The sequence below is a fragment of the Oncorhynchus mykiss genome, chromosome 8 (genome assembly GCF_057628025.1).
Source record: "Oncorhynchus mykiss isolate SJ-2025 chromosome 8, ASM5762802v1, whole genome shotgun sequence".
Taxonomy (NCBI): domain Eukaryota; kingdom Metazoa; phylum Chordata; class Actinopteri; order Salmoniformes; family Salmonidae; genus Oncorhynchus; species Oncorhynchus mykiss.
In genome coordinates, this window is record NC_143029.1 from 77,489,616 (window position 1) to 77,507,596 (window position 17,981).

Genomic DNA, 17,981 nt, shown 5'->3' on the forward strand with positions numbered 1-17,981 from the left:
GTAGACCTCGATATGTCTGGTTCATCCTTGGGAGCAATTTCCAAATGCCTGAAGGTACCACGTCCATCTGTACAAACAATAGTACACAAGTGTAAACACCATGGGACCACGCAGCCGTCATACCGCTCAGGAAGGAGACCTGTTCTGTCTCCTAGAGATGAACGTACTTTGGTGCGAAAAGTGCAAATCAATCCCAGAACAACAGCAAAGGACCCTGTGAGGATACTGGAGGAAACAGGTACAAAAGTATCTATATCCACAGTAAAAACGAGTCCCATATCAACATAACCTGAAAGGCCACTCAGCAAGGAAGAAGCCACTGCCATAAAAAAGCCAGACTATGGTTTGCAACTGCACATGGGGACAAAGATCGTACTTTTTGGAGAAATGTCCTCTGGTCTGATGAAATGCTTGGACCTTTAAATTAGGGCTATTTCCTGGGAATTGTCTCGGTATTATGTGCCTGATTTTATGACCATAGACAATTATAAATTGGGTTATTTGTGAGGAGTCTCCATCATTTCAATAGCTTTGGTGGTCCAGTGGTATAATTCTCACCTACCACATGGGAGACCTGTGTTTGTTTCCCAGCCTATACACCAATTTACTCAAATCTGTGTTTCTGATTGTAATTCAACTATTGGTATGTTTTGCCTGGAAAGATACGGTTGTTAGTGTTTGGTTAAGATATAAACAGAATGTTTTAATAGCTTGTTTAGGTTCAATTGAAAGACTAATTCATTCTAAATAATAGCGAGGCGATTTCAATGCAAGACTGTGTCTGTTGCATGAATGATCTGCGGAAAATACATATTGAGAATGGAGTCGTATTTAAATTACTGAATCATAGAAGAAACAGTTACCTAAATCTAATGAATTCTAAATAATAGCGGAGAGGTAATTGCGATAGAGTTGTGCCCACTGAAATGTGTTTTGTTATTCTTATGAATTGACTGATGTATTTTATAAATTTGGTGATTTATATGTTACTTTTAAAGTCTTGGACATTTCATAAGTGTGAAGTTGAAAGAGAAGAGAAAGTTGAGAAGTTTGGTTTTACTATTACGATAGAGGTAAGGCAGAACGTTGTTTGAGTAGGGGTTATATTTTCACCTACTGGAAAGAATAGGTGAGTTAGTCGTGCTCGCTGGGCTATATTTGGCTGTAAGGGATTCAGGTCTGAATAGTTAAAACTTTTACGATTCGTGATAGTTTCTGATTATTGTTTTTTTTTGTTTTATTGTTTAGGTAACACCAGTGAATTTGAGCAGGAAGTTAATGTATTCTAACATTATAATCTGTTTACATTACATAGAACAAAAGCAGATTGACTGAAGGTGCTTTTCCTTAAGGGAACTATACAGTCATCTCTCATAGCAGACCTTGTGGATCTGCTGCCATAAGGTTTGGGTTTTCTGTTTAACAAAAGTACTGAGCATCAGTGTATTGCATACGATTTTTCCAATTCAGGAGCTCAAACTGTTTGAGAATGTAACAGTGAAGATGGCTATGGGGCTTCCTATCAAGCACTTTGTGAGATTGTTTGCAGACAGACTGAATGGGTTTTAATGTTGTAAAGCAGGCTTGGGCAAAATCAGTCAAGTAATATGTTAATTAGGGGAATTTCATAGATTTGAAGTACAGTATTTTATCCAAGGGTAGCGCATGTTCAATTAAGTACATATAACCATTGAGGAAGTTTAAAACTAATGATTGGAGGGAGTACAATAGAATTATCATTATTATTAGGTTTTGTTTGTAGTCAACGTTTGTGTTTCTGAATCGGTGTAGTATAATGAAATGCTGACCAAGTGGTTGTGGGTTTTTTCTGGGAAAAGGAGTGCTTCATTGTCTCTCTTTGGAGTGAGATAGAGGCATATTTCTACCAAATTGAAAAGGCCGGGAAATGTTTTTTTTTTTTTTTTAACCTAGGGGTTGCCCTTGGGTTTGAGGAGATTTCCCTTTTTCCTAGAGCCACGATATCTTAAAGGGGTACACACACACGTGGAATTTTAGAAGTTTTATTTTCTGAGTTTTAATTAAGCACGTGAATTCTTTTGATCAGGGAGTGTTCTGGGAACCTGGGATACAACATGTTGAAAATGTTAGACTTTAAATTTTTTTTTTGTCTAATATAGTAAGAAACACTTCTTTGAAGGGGTGGCATGACTTTTGACCTCTATCATGGCTTTCCTTTTTTTATTTTTTTATTTTACCAGGCAAGTCAGTTAAGAACAAATTCTTATTTTCAATGACGGCCTGGGAACAGTGGGTTAACTGCCTGTTCAGGGGCAGAACGACAGATTTGTACCTTGTCAGCTCGGGGGTTTGAACTCGCAACCTTCCAGTTACTAGTCCAACGCTCTAACCACTAGGCTACCCTGCCGCCCTTTGTGGTCTGATCAGCCTTATGGGAGGGCCATTTGGATAATGAATTTAAGGTCATTTGTGATACTGATTTTAAGGTAATTTGTGTAAGTGATCATTATGATGGAGTTTATAGTTCTTTGACATATTTGTAATTTGAACCAATAAGAAAAGGGCATAGCCTTTGAATAAGGGTAGACTTCCTTAAGTCTCTCTTCCTATGGCCACAAGGGTACAATAATCTTTCTTTGTGGAGGGTTTTAGAGTAGTGATTTCGATCTGATTATGTTGTTTGAAACTTTGTTTTATCTTTTGATCCTTCCTAATCTGATCCTTCCTACTAGGAGGAAGACAACCGTTACAGGGGAAGAGAATTTGGTTTGCTTAGCTTTAGGATATTAATTCATGGAGAGACTGTTAGCTCCATCGGTTTTAAAAATGTGAAAAGTTAGGAGGGGAGGCAGGTATTTTGGTTTTTATTTTAAGTGGATGGTTAGTAAATTCACTAGGAAGAGATATGATGATTGTGTTGAAAGTAGTTACCCTAACTAAAAGGGGAATGAAAGCTTAGTTGGTTTCAGGAACTAAGGTGTTAGACACTGAACCATTGCCCAGAAATGATTCTGCACAACAGGCCGAAAAAGTAGCATTGACTAGAGCCTGCGAAATAAGAAAGGAGAGAAAGGTTACTATTTACATAGACACCACACATGCATTTAAAACCATACAAAGCAGCACAGATAAATCTTAAAGAAGATAAGACACTTGACAGAGAATTGTTACAGGATAGCCAAGAACGAACGCCCCAGGAAGAATTGGACATGTGGAAAATGAAAGGGGCGATCCTACAAGATAATGTCAGACATAAGAATAATTTACTAATCTTAACTAAGTCATTGTTTAGATATGCAGAAATATTGACACATGGGCAAAGCCATGTGCCAACAGGGAGGAAGGATGGTAGAGCAGGTTAGGAAACACTAAGGATGGTAGAGCAGGTTAGGAAACACTTAATGGCCTAGAGAATAACTACTTTTTTAAAAAAATGGTAGAATATCAACTCCATCATTTGGAAAAGGACTTCATTGAACTATTCGGAAGTGAGGGAAAGAAGGTGTGTTTAACAATAATAGATAAGTATATTAAATGGGTAGAAGCGTTCCCAACTTACTTGGCGGACACGATTATGGTAGCTAAAATATTAGGTCAAGATATTATCCCTAGAGTTGGTTTACTAGGATCTATTTCTGTAAATAATGGATGACATTTTAGATAATCAGGTAGAACAAATAGAATGCCAGAGTTAGGGATAAGAACAGGTAGACATAGAAGTTGAAGATATACTAGCAGAACACATGAGAAGACTGTTTGTTAACCAAACCCGTATGTCCAAGATGTTGTGTCCAACAGGTGAATTACAGGAGAAGGTGATTTACTCAGGCTTAGTCATCAGAGGCCAGTTATAGGAGGCTATGAAGTAGGCACAGGAGGAGTTTTGACCAGGATGGGAGTAGCTTTGTCTAGATGGATGCTATTGGCATCCCCAGGGAAGTTCCAGATGAATACAAAGCTATGAATCAAATAGGTGAAGGCTTTACTACTACATTATTTTGGTGGTTGACAATAAATAAAAATGTGGATTGGATTAATGACATCTATTATAATCAACAGAGATTTGTGAATAATACTGGGGATGCAGTAAAGTGGTTCTCTGACCAATTATCCGCCACCTCCCTCATGACCTGGTAAAATAGACTGACTCTCGATATGTTAATTGGCAGAAAAGGGCGGGGTATGTAGAATGATTGGGGTTCATTGCTGTACGTTTATATACGTTTTAATAAAACAGCTCCAGGCGGATCAGTGACCAAGGCCCTGGCAGGTTTGACCACATTAGCTCATGAGTTAGCAGAGAACTCTGGGGTGGATACTTCCCTGACAGGGTGGTTCGATAGCATGTTTGGGAAATGGAAAAATATTGTAAGTACTGTATTTTGGGCTGCTTTCACATGTATGAGTGTGTTGGTGTTGTGTGGATGCTGTTTGGTCCCATGTGTGAGAGGTTTGATCACCAGAACTCTAGAGAGATCGATGACCAACAGATGGTGAGATATAGACCGATTCCGAGCTCCAACCAGTGGGATGACAAATACAGGCCTCCAGGCCTAGGAGATGGCTCCGTTTCTTTTAACCACAAGGAGCCAATGTTAGATGAGACTATCTTCAATGTTTCGACAGACTGTTCCTTTAATGAAGATTGTAATAAAAATCCTAAAAAGAAGGGTTATACTTGGATATAGGCCTAGAGCAGTCGATGATAAGTATCTGATGTAAATACATGTATTGGTTTTGTTTGATTTTATGTAACATTTTTGATTCCATATGACGGTGGATGTATCGGTGTGTATTATTTAGTCATTAAGGGTGGATTGATAAGGGAATTATATGCTTAATGGTAATGACTAAAATATTTCACCCTGAAACCATATAATTGTTTGAAATGTATTAGAATCATAAAACTATAATCTGATGATGTGTGTAGTTTTAGTCAGAATTAGAACAAGGACCTTTTGTTCCTTTTTAATATGGAAGCAGGGTGCAAGTGGGAAACAAATGATAAGAGGAGCTATCGACAGACAAGTTGTACTACTGTGTTCCTTACAGGACATTCTGTCTCCACCCGTGGAGAGGAGAAACAGTTAGGCTTGCAGAAACATTATGAAACATGTTGCAGATTAAGGAAACAATGTATCTGTGTAGTGGAAAAACACTGACTGTCTGAGCAAGGCGTAGCTTAAGATTTGAACTTGTTTGTGTGTGTTATAAAGACTGCATTTTTTAACGTTCTCGTGAATTAACTGTGATAACCTTTTGCATAAGCTGAGTCTTTGCCTAATTATTATTAAACCCATGGTTTTACAAACATCGGGATTGGTCAAAGCTATTGATTGTTAGTTATTATCATTGTGATTGAAAATTCTCATGACAATTACTCTCTCTTTACAGTGGTTCAAGTCTGCTCTGCACATGTCTGAAAGTGACAGAGCCAACAGCCAAGAGAGTATTTCACAGTATGTCACAAAAAAGTTTTACACTTATGAATGTATGTAAAATGCTAATATGTATTTGATCCAGTACAATGGAATAACTAGGACCTGAATTTGAATGCAGCGTGTTCCGATTCCTCCTTCTCTTTCTGTCCAGCAGGGTCAACCAAAAACACTTGGCCTGATGGTTCATGTAGATACTGGGGAAGCAATATAGAAATGTATTGATGCCTTAGATTATTTTACTATTAAATGACCCATATCACAACCCTCATACCTATTCACAAAAATGTACATAAATCAATTTTGGAAAAAGTATTTTACTCACAAAAGACGTAGGAATTTATTTTCCCAGTTAGAAATATCAAATCAAATCAAATGTATTTATATAGCCCTTCGTACATCAGCTGATATCTCAAAGTGCTGTACAGAAACCCAGCCTAAAACCCCAAACAGCAAGCAATGCAGATGTAGAAGCACGATGGCTAGGAAAAACTCCCTAGAAAAGGCAAAACCTAGGAAGAAACCTAGAGAGGAACCAGGCTATGAGGGGTGGCCTCTTCTGGCTGTGCCGTGTGGAGATTATAACAGAACATGGCCAAGATGTTCAAATGTTCATAAATGACCAGCATGGTCAAATAATAATAATCACAGTAGTTGTCGAGGGTGCAGCAAGTCAGCACCTCAGGAGTAAATGTCAGTTGGCTTTTCATAGCCGATCAGTAAGAGTATCTCTACCACTCCTGCTGTCTCTAGAGATTTGAAAACAGCAGGTCTGGGACAGGTAGCACGTCCGGTGAACAGGTCAGGGTTCCATAGCCGCAGGCAGAACAGTTGAAACTGGAGCAGCAGCACGGCCAGTTGGACTGGGAACAGCAAGGAGTCATCATGCCAGGTAGTCCTGAGGCATGGTCCTAGGGCTCAGGTCCTCCAAGAGAGAGAAAGAAAGAGAGAATTAGAGAGAGCATACTTAAATTCACACAGGACACCGGGTAAGACAGGAGAAGTACTCCAGATATAACAAACTGACCCTAGCCCCCCGAGACATAAACTACTGCAGCATAAATACTGGAGGCTGAGATAGGAGGGGTCAGGAGACACTGTGGCCCCATCCGATGATATCCCCGTACAGGGCCAAACAGGAAGGATATAACCCCACCCACTTTACCAAAGCACAGCCCCCACACCACTAGAGGGATATCTTCAACCACCAACTTACCATCCTGAGACAAGGCCGAGTATAGCCCACGAAGATCTCCGCCACGGCACAACCCAAGGGGGGGCGCCAACCCAGACAGGAAGATCACATTAGTGACTCAACCCACTCAAGTGACGCACCCCTCCTAGGGACGGCATGAAAGAGCACCAGTAAGCCAGTGACTCAGCCCCTGTAATAGGGTTAGAGGCAGAGAATCCCAGTGGAAAGAGGGGAACCGGCCAGGCAGAGACAGCAAGGGCGGTTCGTTGCTCCAGAGCCTTTCCGTTCACCTTCACACTCCTGGGCCAGACTACACTCAATCATATGACCCACTGAAGAGATGAGTCTTCAGTAAAGACTTAAAGGTTGAGACCGAGTCTGCGTCTCTCACATGGGTAGGCAGACCATTCCATAAAAATTGAGCTCTATAGGAGAAAACCCTGCCTCCAGCTGTTTGCTTAGAAATTCTAGGGACAATTAGGAGGCCTGCTTCTTGTGACCGTAGCGTACGTGTAGGTATGTACGGCAGGACCAAATCAGAGAGATACGTAGGCAAGCCCATGTTATGCTTTGTAGCTTAGAAGTAAAACCTTGAAATCAGCCCTTGCCTTAACAGGAAGCCAGTGTAGGGAGGCTAGCGCTGGAGTAATATGATCAAATGTTTTGGTTCTAGTCAGGATTCTAGCAGCTGTATTTAGCACTAACTGAAGTTTATTTAGTGCTTTATCCGGGTAGCCAGAAAGTAGACCATTACAGTAGTCTAACCTGGAAGTAACAAAAGCATGGATTAATTTATCTGCATCATTTTTGGACAGAAAGTTTCAGATTTTTGCAATGTTACGTAGATGGAAAAAAGTTGTCCTTGAAACAGTCTTGATATGTTCGTCAAAAGAGAGATCAGGGTCCAGAGTAACGCCGAGGTCATTCACAGTTTTATTTGAGACGACTGTACAACCATCAAGATTAATTGTCAGATTCAACAGAAGATATCTTTGTTTCTTGGGACAAGCATCTCTGTTTTGTCCGAGTTTAAAAGTAGAAAGTTTGCAGCCATCCACTTCCTTATGCCTGAAACACAGGCTTCTAGCGAGGGCAATTTTGGGGCTTCACCATATTTCATTGAAATGTACAGAAATGTACAGTGTGTCATCCGCATAGCAGTGAAAGTTAACATTATGTTTTTGAATGACATCCCCAAGAGGTAAAATATATATTGAAAACAATAGTGGTCCTAAAACGGAACCTTGAGGAACACCGAAATTTACAGTTGATTTGCATTTCGTATACATTGTTTGTCTTCAGGAAGGCAGTGAGTTGCTGCGCAACAGCTTTTTTTTTTTTAATTGAGAGGAATGGAAGATTTGATATAGGCCGATAGGTTTTTATATTTTCTGGGTCAACGTTTGGCTTTTTCAAGGGAGGCTTTATTACTGCCACTTTTAGTGAGTTTGGTACACATCCGGTGGATAGAGAGCCGTTTATTATGTTCAACATAGGAGGGCCAAGCACAGGAAGCAGCTCTTTCAGTAGTTTAGTTGGAATAGGGTCCAGTATGCAGCTTGAAGGTTTAGAGGCCATGATTATTTTCATAATTGTGTCAAGAGATATAGTACTAAAACACTTGAGTGTCTCTCTTGATCCTAGGTCCTGGCAGTGTTGTGTAGACTCAGGACAACTGACCTTTGAAGGAATACGCAGATTTAAAGAGGAGTCCGTAATTTGCTTTCTAATGATCATGATCTTTTCCTCAAAGAAGTTCATGAATTTATTACTGCTAAAGTGAAAGCCATCCTCACTTGGGGAATGTTGCTTTTTACTTAGCTTTGCGACATTATCAAAAATAAATTTCTGATTGTTCTTATTTTCCTCAATTAAGTTGGAAAAATAGGATGATCGAGCAGCAGTGAGGGCTCTTCGATACTGCACGGTACTGTCTTTCCAAGCTAGTCGGAACACTTCCAGTTTGGTGTGGCGCCATTTCCGTTCCAATTTTCTGGAAGCTTGCTTCAAAGCTCGGGTATTTTCTGTATACCAGGGAGCTAGTTTCTTATGAGAAATAGTAGGCCATGCATCAAATAACTATTTTCATCAGAAAAACGAATCCTCGAATGTAATATTGCATTTTGTAAGTTGTCTGCAGGTGGCTTGTTGTGAATGCACTCAAATATCAAGACATTATCAGGTTATGTAAACTGCGTTCTAATACTCAACGTAGAAGGATTTGTCTTAATGTACAGTATATGAAAGTGATGCTATGAAAAGGATTATTTCACGTTATCAAGCTCACTGTGACTGACAAATCACTGCCTATTACTGTGATTAAAAAGAGCATATGAAACATTGTTTTTCATGAGGCCTACCTGTGTGCCTTCCTTTAAGCACCTCTGTTCAAACACCTCTCCTGTCCTTGATCCATCCCACATTTTCAGTGTCCATGTGAAAGATAGTTATTGCGAGGATGGAACATTTGTTGACTTAACATTTTTTTTATTGACAGCCATGTAAAATGAAGGCCTGCAAAGCTTACAGATTTAAATCTAATAGCATGAAATGAAAGTAGACAAACAACAGAGTGTGCGATATGAAGGTATAGACAGTGGACATTCTGAACTTGTTTGAGGTCAGTAGGTCACACTATTGAAAATCTACATTTTGAAAAAATTATGTAAAACCATGTGAGATGAAAATGGACAAACTAAAGGGTGTGCAATATAGAAGGGTAGTCAGTGGACATACTGAACCTTGTTTGGAGTCAGGTCACATGACCAAGGAGCTATTGAAATTCTACATTTTGAAAAATGAATGTAAAATCATGTGGGATGAAAATTGACTTAACTAAAGGGTGTGCAATGTGTGTCTATGCCATCGGGTTAGCTACAACCAGTTTTGAAAGTGTTAGGAGTAATGGTTAAAGAGCTATTGAAATGTGATTTGTCACTATGTTGACGGTTCCTAACTGCTGTTGGTGGACGTAAGGAAAACTACAGGCAAATATCCAACCTGAAACTGTCTTTACCTCGGTGAAAGTATTTTAGAAATTGCAGTAACCGCCAGCGAGCCCACAGAAGATATTAGTCAAATTATGTTCAAAGCAAATCCTATATGCAGTATTTTTATTCCTCTCTCTGTAGACTGTGTCATATCCATTAATTACGAAAAACACAATTTGTTTTACTTTGTCTACATCAATACTATTCCAAACCGAGGAGGTCAGTAAAATATGTGTATATCTTTTCCATTTATATGTTTCACATTTTTTTCAACTTAAACAGGAATATGATATAAAATGCTTCTGCAATCCAACTGTTGGTAAAATATAAACCTTTATTTCTAAATGTATAAAATATTTAAATGTGACAGGAAAGGCAGGTAACATTATGGTAAAACATTCTGTTATAAGTAGATGGGATAACATAAAATCATGGAATAAAGTAAGCTTGAAACTATGGGTTGAGATACCAATAAAATGTTATTCTTGCTATGAAACTCCACTTAATTACATAACATGATGATTCAGTGTTCTATCTTCACATTTCAAATACATTGCTATTTTGGTGAAAGTAAATATAGCCTAGTTGTGTTGATTAAGCTGCAGCAATGTCACTGCACTTTTGGTATATCCCTGGTGATATTCTGTGTCAATAAAGAAAATGGCACATCTTCCCAGCTGCCTTATATACGTTACATGAAACTAAACTATATCAAATATCACATACATGTAAATATAGCAAACTGGTAAATAAAGACACCAACAGTAATGGTGGTTCCTGTCTCATCATTTTAAAAGTGATAAAATTAGACTATCACCATTGGAATGTAGCTAGCGTCATATGATTAGGCCTATTCACAGCCTGTGTGGAAGCTATCATATCACAACCTTCATCTGAAAGTAGAATTAGCATATGGATGGTTGACAGATGAAGGGTTTCATTAACAAATCAAAAGTTCATTATGAAGTATAAGTGGTCTTAGCAGGAAAGATGAGCGTCTTGGTCAGGGTGTTTCTGGAATCTGGTGATTTCTTAACCTTCTCATAGCCAATACGTTTCCCATCGTTATCCTTAACAGGAAGTTTGCCGTCCATCTTTCTCACTTCAGCATTGACCAGGGTGATGATCGCATGGATGTCTTTCCCTCTGAGGAGAACAGAGGACAAACACACACAACATAATATAAGTCAACACAACCATTCCACAGACATTTTTAAGATGGCCCCATTTTCAAAGAGCGCCCCTTGTCATATTACCAAAGACACGCGCGCTCCTACAAACTATTAAAACCTGTAAGCACAACCCCACCTGTGGACGTCGGGCCCTCATACCACCCTCATGGAGTCTGTTTCTGACCGTTTGAGCAGACACATGCACATTTGTGGCCTGCTGGAGGTCATTTTGCAGGGCTCTGGCAGTGCTCCTCCTTGCACAAAGGCGGAGGTAGCGGTCCTGCTGCTGGGTTGTTGCCTTCCTACGGCCTCCTCTACGTCTCCTGATGTACTGGCCTGTCTCCTGGTAGCGCCTCCATGCTCTGGACACTACGCTGACAGACACAGCAAACCTTCTTGCCACATCTCGCATTGATGTGCCATCCTGGATGAGATGCACTACCTGAGCCAGTTGTGTGGGTTGTAGACTCTGTCTCATGCTACCACTAGAGTGAAAGCACCGCCAGCATTCAAAAGTGACCAAAACATCAGCCAGAAAGCATAGGAACTGAGAAGTGGTCTGTGTTCCCCACCTGCAGAACCACTCCTTTATTGGGGGTGTCTTGCTAAATGCCTATAATTTCCACCTGTTGTCTATTCCATTTGCACAACAGCATGTGAAATTTATTGTCAATCAGTGTTGCTTCCTAAGTGGACAGTTTGATTTCACAGAAGTGTGATTGACTTCGTACAACCACGTACAGTAAAAATTGGCTACATCGTAAAAAATCACGAAAACAAAAATGTGCTTTTTGGTCTTCATTTAAAGTTAAGGTTAGGCATAATGTTAGCAGTGTGGTTAGGTTTAAAATCACATTTTAAGAATATACTATTTAGAAATAGGCAGGGTTTAGGACTTTGTGGCTGTGGTAAATAGTGACGACCAGGCACAACTCCGAAATAAAGTTTTTTTTTCTTTCTGTTGCAGTGATGTCACGTGTCCTACTTATATCAGAACACTCTTAACAACCTAATCATTACGAAACATATATTCAGTCAAATAAGCCACACGTAGCAAATAAGCCATACATTTTTTTTGTTAACCAAATTAGACACTCATCGACCTCCATACAAAAGTCCTCGCTTGGTGAGTGAAAAAATAAAAAAAAGCCACCTGCTGGAGAAGACAAGATTTTGGGCCCAGTTATCCTTCTCGCTTTGTCTCTTCCTCTGTCTGCTTCCAACTGGAGTCTATGCAGCCGGCTATACGCTCGTGTCATACCGGTTCGTACATACACTGAACAAAAATATAAACGCAACATGTAAAGTGTTGGTCCCACGTTTCATGAGCTGAATTAAACAATCTCAGAAATGTTCCATATGCACAAAATCTTATTTCTCTCAAATGTTGTGCACACATTTGTTTACGTCCCTGTTTGTGAGCATCTTAGCCTTTGTCAAGATAATCAATCCACTTGACAGGTTTTGCATATCAAATCAAATCAAATTTTATTTGTCACATACACATGGTTAGCAGATGTTAATGTGAGTGTAGCGAAATGCTTGTGCTTCTAGTTCCGACAATGCAGTAATAACCAACGAGTAATTTAACCTAACAATTCCAAAACAACTACCTTATATACACAAGTGTAAAGGGATAAAGAATATGTACATAAAGATATACAGAACGGCATAGGCAAGAAGCTGATTAAACAGCATGATCATTACACAGGTGCCCCTTGTGCTGGGGACAATAAAAGGCCACTCTAGAATGTGCAGATTTGTCATACAATACAATGTCACAGATGTCTCAAGTTTTGAGGTAGAGTGCAATTGTCATGATGACTGCAGGAATATCCACCAGAGCTGTTGCCAGAAAATAAAATGTTAATTTCTCTACCATAAGCCACCTCCAACATCGTTTTAGAGAATTTGGCAGTACGTCCAACAGGGCCTCACAACCGCAGACCACGTGTAACCACGCCACCCCAGGACCTCCACATCCGGCTTCTTCACCTCGTCTGAGGGAAGGGGGGGATGGGGTGCTGAGGAGTATTTCTGTCTGCAATAAAGCCTCTTGTGGGGAACAACTCATTCCCATTGGGTGGGCCTGGCTCCCAAGTGGGTGGGCCTACGCCGTCCCAGGCCCACCAATGGCTGCGCTCCTGCCCAGTCATGTGAAATTCATAGATTAGGGCCTAATTAATTAATTTCAATTGACTGATTTCCTTATATGAACTGTAACTCAGCAAAATCTTTGAAATTGTTGCATATTTTGTTCATATTTTTGTTCAGTATAAAACATCATCCATTCAGGCTGCATGGATGTAGACTTCTGAGGTAGGGGTCTTGTCAAGGTGTCTCGCTGTCTCTGGCTTTTCCGTAGTAGAACTGTCAGATGAAGTTTGAGCTATGCCATTGCATTCCATGGACTCCGTAGTAGGTGGCATAATAGCGCCATCAGCCGGCCAGTTGGGTTAACCTTAGTCGTATGCGCACTTCATAACTGCATGAATAAAACCTGCCCTGTTCCATCGACGTTTAAAAAAATACCAAGAATGGGACAAGTTCCAAAGGCAATGACTAATACAAGTTATATATAGCCTATTTGAGGACGATTGAGATTCTAAGACACTACATTCTAGTCTATGGGACGCCATTTGCAATTATTCAGACTCCCTCCAGGGGATTTTCGCCCCACACTTCATTATGACCTCTCGAATATAATGTCACAAAGAGAAGGCAACACATAGCTAGGTCTGTTTGGTAACAATGTAACAAGCTTTCCTCAAATCCACAGTTCAACAATGAAGACTATCTAGTAAGCTATGTAGCTAACATAACAAAATGAACAATAATAACACGTTTAGATAGCTAACGTTAGTGTAAAACGTACAGTATTAAGTAACGTTAGAGCGTGCAAGCATGGGTAGCAGCCTAGATAGATAACGTTAGCTATTTACGAAAATTGACACAAACAAGGTTTGCGGAAGTCAACAAGTAATCTTTACGGTGACGACGTAATAGCGAAGAACGACTTACTAAAAGCTCGCTGACTGGGTCGATTATACAATTCAGTGGTCGCCGCGCGCTCCTGTCCCCATCGCAAAAGCCAAATATTTTATAGCTCCTTAGAATTTGACATAGAATTGATGAGCAACAAAATACGTACTGTAGATTGCATGTATAGATTCCCTGGTGGTCTAGTGGTTAGGATTCGGCGCTCTCACCGCCGCGGCCCGGGTTCGATTCCCGGTCAGGGAACATATTTTTTTCTATTTTATCCACTAGCCTGCGCACTCAATCAAAAGTACAATATTTGCCTGCATGTAATAATTAAACAACACGTAGGCTTGCATTCCTCAACGTTGGGGGAAGCTGATGGAGGTTTGGTTACACCCCTTTTTTACAAATATTTTTTTCAGTATTTTTCAGCAAGTTATAGCATAGGGTTTACGCTTAGAAAAAAATGGTTAATTGCAGAAGAACAGGGTTCTACCTAGAACCTTCAACATCCTAAGAACTGTTTTTGGAAGAAAGGGTTATTTGATGATTCTTTGGAAAGCAAGAAGGGTTCTTTAGAAGACAAGAGGGCTGCTACATAGAACCATAGAGTTGAAGTCAGAAGTTTACACACACACCTTAGCCAAATAAATTTAAACTCAGTTTTTCACAATTCCTGACATTTAATCCTAGTAACAATTCCCTGCCTTAGGTCAGTTAGGTTCACCACTTTATTTTAAGAACGTGAAATGTCAGAATAGTAGTAGAGAGAATGATTTATTTCAGCTTTAATTTCTTTCATCACATTCCCAGCGGGTCAGAAGTTTACATACACTCAATTAGTACTTGGTAGCATTGCCTTTAAATTGTTTAACTTGGGTCAAATGTTTTGGGTAGCCTTCCACAAGCTTCCCATAATAAGTTGGGTGAATTGTGGGCCATTCCTCCTGACAGAGCTGGTGTAACTGAGTCAGGTTTGTAGGCCTCCTTGCTTGCACACGCTTTTGCAGTTCTGCCCACACATTTTCTATGGGATTGAGGTCAGAGCTTTGTGATGGTCACTCCAATACCATGACTTTGTTGTCCTTAAGCCATTTTGCCACAACTTTGGAAGTATGCTTGGGGTCATTGTCTATTTGGAAGACCCATTTGCGACCAAGCTTCAACTTCCTGACTGATGTCTTGAGATGTTGCTTCAATATATCCACATAATTTTCACTTTCATGATGCCATCTATTTTGTGAAGTACACCAGTCCCTCCTGCAGCAAAGCACCCCCACAACATGATGCTGCCACCCCTGTGCTTCACGGTTGGGATGGTGTTCTTCGGCTTGCAAGCCTCCCCCTTTTCCTCCAAACATAACGATGGTCATTATGACCAAACAGTTCTATTTTTGTTTCATCAGACCAGGGAACATTTCTTCAAAAAGTACGATCTTTGTCCCCATGTGCAGTTGCAAACCATAGTCTGGCTTTTTTTATGGCGGTTTTGGAGCAGTGGCTTCTTCCTTGCTAAGCGGCCTTTCAGGTTATGTCGATATATGACTCGTTTTACTGTGGATATAGATACTTTTGTACCTGTTTCCTCCAGCATCTTCACAGGGTCCTTTGCTGTTGTTCTGGGATTGATTTGCACTTTTCGCACCAAAGTACGTTCATCTCTAGAAGCAGTATGACAGCCTCATAGTCCAATGGTGTTTATTCTTGCATACTATTGTTTGTACAGATGAACATGGTACCTTCAGGCGTTTGGAAATTGCTCCCAAGGATGAACAAGACTTGTGGAGGTCTCAAAAAAAAAATCTGAGCTCTTGGTTGATTTCTTTTGATTTTCCCATGATGTCAAGCAAAGAGGCACTGAGTTTGAAGGTCGGACTTGAAATACATCCACAGGTACACCCCCAATTGACTCAAATTATGTCAATTAGTATATCAGAAGCTTCTAAAGCCATGACATAATTTTTCTGGATTTTTTCAAGTTGTTTAAAGGCACAGTCAACTTAGTATATGTAAACTTTTGACCCACTGGAATTGCGATGAGGTGAATTATAATTGAAATAGTCTGTCTGTAAACAATTGTTGGAAAAATTACTTGTGTCATGCAAAAAGTAGATGTCCTAACCGACTTGCCAAAACTATAGTTTGTTAACAAGAAATATGTGGAGTGGTTGAAAAACAATTTTTAATGACTCCAACCTAAGTGTATGTAAACTTCCGACTTCAACTGTGTATCATACAGTATTTCCCAGCATGCTCTACTGCAGGGGGATTTTTAGAATTGTTTTAATATCTATTTTTGCATGTACATTGATTGGTTGATACATTTTATGCTACACAAAGATAAATAACATGTATTTTTTAAACTAAACCAATCTGTTAGTAAATGCACTAATTACTTATTGGACCCGTTACTGAGTTGGTTGTTCTAGTTTAGATCATTGAGGTAGTCTTTGTAGTTGAACTAAAATAACCATGATAAAATGGTTATTGGTAGAACTCTTCATAGCTGATTCTAGGCACAACCATTCATAGAGGGTCCTTAGGTAAACCATATATAGGAGATAATATTAATTCTAGCATCAAAAAGGGTTCGCCCATGGAGACAAACAAAATTAGTGGGACACTTTCTGCATTTATGTCATCTGTAAACTCTTTCAACATCTATCCAACATATTAGGCCAACACATGATACATTTCTGAACTCCTCAAGATGTTTCCTAATCACACAACAAAAACATTTAATGTTGATATATTACAATCTGCATGACACACCCATTTGTATACAATGAGGCAACAACATATTTTCAATTCGCATTTGGTAGACTGGGACACCATTATTACCGGCTTAATTGTACCCCAATGACAATTAAATTACATTTTGTGTGATTAGGAAACATCTGAGTATTTCAGAAAAATGTATAATGTGTTGGACTAATAAAGTGCATTCGGAAAGTATTCAGACCCTTTGACTTTTTCCACATTCCACATTTTTCCACATTTCCGCCTTATTCTAAAATTGCTTAAATTGTCGTCCCCCCCCCCCCCCCTCATCAATCTACACACAATACCCCATAATGACAAAGCAAAAACAGGTTAATATAAATGTTTGCAAATGTATAAAAATAAAAAAACTGAAATTACATTTACATAAGTATTCAGACCCGTTACTCAGCACTTTGTGGAAGCACCTTTGGCAGCGATTACAGCCTCAAGTCTTCTTGGGTGTGACGCTACATCCTTGGCACACCTGTATTTGGGAGTTTCTCCCATTCCTCTCTGCAGATCCTCTCAAGCTCTGTCAGGTTGGATAATGGGGAGCGTTGCTGCACAGCTATTTCCAGATCTCTCCAGAGATGTTTGATCGGGTTCAAGTCTGGACTCTGGCTGAGCCACTCAAGGACATTCGGACACTTGTCCTGAAGCCACTCCTGCATTGTCTTGGCTGTGTGCTTAGGGTCGTAGCCCTGTTGGAGGTGAACCTTCGCCCCATTCTGAGGTCCTGAGCGCTCTGGAGCAGGTTTTCATCAAGGATCTCTCTGTACTTTGTCCGTTCATCTTTGCCTCGATCCTGACTAGTCTCCCTGTCCCTGCTATTGAAAAACATCCCCACAGCACGATGCTGCCACCACCATGCTTCACCATAGGGTTGGTGCCAGGTTTCCTCCAGACGTGATGCTTGGCATTCAAGCCAAATAGTTCAATCTTGGTTTCATCAGACCAGAGAATCTTGTTTCTCATGGTCTGAGAGTCCTTTAGGTGCCTTTTGGCAAACTCTTGGTCACCTCCCTGACAAAGGCCCTTCTCCCCCGATTTGCTCAGTTTGGCCAGGCGGCCAGCTCTAGGAAGAGTCATGGTGGTTCCAAACCTCTTCCATTTAAGAATTATGGAGGCCAATGCATTCTTTGGGACCTTTAATGCTGCAGACATTTTTTGGTACCCTTCCCCAGATCTGTGACTCGAGACAATCCTGTCTCGGAGTTCTACGGACAATTCCTTCGACCTCATGGCTTGGTTTTTATTCTGACATGCACTGTCAACTGTGGTACCTGATATACACTACTGGTCAAAAGTTTTAGAACACCTACTCATTCAAGGGTTTTTCTTTCTTTGACTATTTTCTACATTGTAGAATGATAGTGAGGACATCAAAACTATGAAATAACACACATGGAATCATGTAGTGACATTTTTTAAATTTAAATCAGATTCTTATGGTGTGGGGGTG

General features: G+C 40.0%; 1 long non-coding RNA gene and 1 other non-coding gene across 2 annotated transcripts; one reads left to right on the plus strand and one right to left on the minus strand.

Annotated features, from left to right (window-relative positions):
* Positions 1-9,916: 9,916 nt before the first annotated feature.
* LOC110530633 (uncharacterized) lies at positions 9,917-13,957 on the minus strand. Its single transcript, XR_016482640.1, has 2 exons — positions 13,796-13,957; positions 9,917-10,748 (listed from the first exon to the last, which is right to left on the minus strand). It is a non-coding gene; the product is annotated as an uncharacterized LOC110530633 (long non-coding RNA).
* On the plus strand, positions 13,946-14,017 carry trnae-cuc (transfer RNA glutamic acid (anticodon CUC)). The gene has a single exon. It is a non-coding gene; the product is annotated as a tRNA-Glu (tRNA).
* Positions 14,018-17,981: the final 3,964 nt, after the last annotated feature.